This window comes from Pteropus vampyrus, unplaced genomic scaffold (genome assembly GCF_000151845.1).
Source record: "Pteropus vampyrus isolate Shadow unplaced genomic scaffold, Pvam_2.0 Scaffold11, whole genome shotgun sequence".
In the NCBI taxonomy this organism is placed as follows: domain Eukaryota; kingdom Metazoa; phylum Chordata; class Mammalia; order Chiroptera; family Pteropodidae; genus Pteropus; species Pteropus vampyrus.
Genome location: NW_011888792.1, coordinates 1,118,129 through 1,121,344, shown reverse-complemented (window position 1 = coordinate 1,121,344; position 3,216 = coordinate 1,118,129). Strand labels below are relative to the sequence as shown.

Here is a 3,216-nt window from a genome sequence, read left to right as displayed (position 1 = left end):
GGAGAGATGATGGAGAGATGATGGATGATGGAGAGATGGAGAGAGAGAGAGAGTGTGTGTGTATGTGTGTGTGTGCGTGCGCGCGTGTATTTGAAAATACTTATTTTTTTTTAAATAACATCATTTTTGTTATTTATTTATTTATTTATTTTTAGGTGAGGCAATCCTTGGTTGACCTCACAGATTACAAGGACCTTGTCAACTTACAATCCTTTTTTTTATTATTATTATTTATGCCTATAGCACCTGGTATTCCCAGGTGGTCTCCCATCCAAGTACTAACCAGGCCCAATTCTGCTTAGCTTCCAAGATCAGACAAGATTGGGCTTGTTCAGGGTAGCATGGCCATAGACAAAAATATTTTTTTAATATAAACTCTGCCCCTAGGGAGGAGAACTGGATAACTGAAGAACAAGGTGATGGAGAGATTTCGTATATGTTTTTAACCTTTTGAATTTTGCACCATTTACATGTATACATATATGTACTTGTACTTGTATGTGTTCAAACACACACGTATATACCATACCATATCCCTTATGCTCTCTCCCTACTCCATCTAAAACATCCCAGCCCCTTCTCTCTGCAGAGCCAGTTTCAAAAAGTCTTTCTCTAACTACTCAACCTTCAGTAGTCCCTTCTCCCCTCTCTGAACCCTGACAGAATTTCCAGTCAGTCTTGCCGAGGCTGGACCGACTCACGAACTGCCTCGTAATGTAACTGTCTATTTCCTGACAGCAGCAGCACTCATCTCTAGTCAGTTCCTTAGGGGCAGAGACTGGCCGTAGCTTGGTTTCTTTGGATCCATCACAGCACATAGCTGAATGAATAAATGAGAGACGCAAAAGCAAAAGTAGACAATTCTGAAAGAAAAGGGCCTGGCTAAAACAAAATTGCCTTTGGAACCTATATCGAGTACCTGGTATAAGTGCCTGTTGCTCCCTGAACAAGCTGGAATGTGAGAAGTGAGAAGCTACTTGTCATTGGGCCATTAGCTGCCTTTCTTCTGCTGCCGTGAGAATAGTTGGGTCTTTTATAGGAAAAAAGAAATGTGTTTTGGATAAACATCTTGATACAGGAACATGTAATTCTATGGACGATTGTGGACTAGGTGTCTGAGACTAAGACTTTAACAACTATTTTTTAAATTGTAAAATGGATTAAACAGAAAATATCGAACGAAGGGAATGGTCTTGTCCAAATCTTTAAATGAGAAAGACAGCAAGTGGAAGGAAAAGGCTTAGGTGGTACAGAGGCAAGGTGAGAAGGCCCCCAAGGATCAAAGTTAAAATTAAAAAGGCATCTTCCCTGACATCGTACAGAGAAACCTCCCTTTTAAAAATGGAACCCCAAAAGAAGAACACCATCTCCGCCTTACCGCTGGCCTCCCAAATAGAGACTATGGGGTGGGTGGAGGGGGCCTGTCAACCAAAGCCCAAGAGGCTCTCACTGTGCCCAGCCCCCTCTCCTCTTTAGGTGACCAGTAAAGGCCCCCCAGCAGGCAGGCTCTCTGCACGCTGCTTGTCACTGGAAGCTCCAACCCAAACATCAAGGCCTGTGACCCCTGCTGCCCTTCCCCACAGGTAGCTGCAGCTCCACGCGGCTCCAGGTACACAAAGAAAATGGCTGCACCCTTTCTGCCTCAGGTCTCCCAAAAATGCATCTCCCAGGAACCAAGAATCCTCTCTATTCTGCAGCTAAATGCCTGAGAATCAGCCCGACTCCACTGCCACCATCTCCCACAACACCTTCATCTGTAAATCCTGGGACCTACCTTCCCCGTGAAACCCAGATGTTCGCTCAGTAGCCCAAAATAAAGTCTCATCTCTTTTAATGTTCAAACCCACATCTGCCTGGGATTCGCAGAACAGCTGGTAGAATCTCCCTGCACCATTTCTGGGAACTCCCAAAGGGTGCTTGTCACTTCATCTGCCACCTGTGGTTCCGCCACAGAAGTCAAGCCTCCTGGTTAATCTCATGCTGTCCCTTGTAACTCTTTTCTCCAGATGTGCTTTTTCATGCATACATATTCACTGCAAGTGGGGACATCACACCCCCACACCCCCAACCATCATTAATCCCTCACAGTTTAATTCCCCAGTCTAGAACTAATGGCAGTGCTTTCTGAATGTTTGGGGGTTAAGAGAAGTGAGTCGGTGTGTTCCTCCTGGGGCTCACAGGCCCTAAAAACCCCAACATTTAGGCCATGTCTAGCTCCTATCAGGCTCTCCCACCTCAACGAAAGTATTCAGACTAGATCAGGCCAACACTTAGTCTAGACCTCCGACCTCTCCTGCAAGAGAGCAGGGAACACTGTCTCCTGGCTTAAGGCCTGCTTATGCTGCTCCACCACACCCGGCCTGGGAACCTTCATTTTCTTCCCTCTCTGATTCCTCAGGGCCCAGGTAAGACAACTGCATTACTCAACATTGCATTGCGTGCAATATACTAATTTAAGCACTATGAGGGGTGTGGTAGGCACCCTCTTTGTGTGGTAATGTCCCCCACAAAGATATACACATCTTAACCCCCAGACACTGTGAATGTGTTAGGTTACATGGCAAAGGGGAATTGAGGTTTCAGATGGGATTAAGCTTGCTAATCAGCTGATTTTGAGATGGGGAGATTACTCCGGAGTATCCACAATGTCACCTATGAAGATGGTGGAAGGGGCCATGAGCCAAGGAATATGGGTGGCCTTAGAAGTGGAAAAAAGAGATTTACAGCCTCCAGAAAGGAACACATCCCTGCCAGTGCCTTGATTTTAGCCTGTGAGAACCACGTCACACTTCTGACCTAGATTGCTGCAAGGTAATAAATTTGTATTGTTTTAAGCCACTAAGCTTCTGGTGGTTTTTTATGGCAGCAAAGAGGAAACCAAGACATGAAGAATACCAATAATTCAGTCTAAATTCTTACCTCAGAAAAATCCTTCTCTAATTCTTCACCACTTAGCATCTCACTCTGCAGCTGCCATACTCAGATTTATGATGCCTTCACCATTTGTTCCAAGAACAACTTGCTTTACTTTGGTGTAAATAGAGTTTATGCTGGTGATTTCTTTGAAAACAAGAGAATCTGTTCCAAAATTAAAGTGCCCATATCCAGAAACCCCAATGGCAGTTCTCTTTTACAACAATCCCCAAATGGCAGGTCCCTTACTAAAATAATACCTACTTGAGTTCCTCGTTTCTGGGTACCCTGATACATAAATCA

At 44.6% G+C, this 3,216-nt stretch overlaps 1 pseudogene; it reads right to left on the bottom strand.

Annotated features, from left to right (window-relative positions):
- Nucleotides 1-234: 234 nt before the first annotated feature.
- LOC111732171 lies at nucleotides 235-353 on the bottom strand (annotated as a pseudogene).
- Between the last annotated feature and the right edge of the window lie 2,863 nt (nucleotides 354-3,216).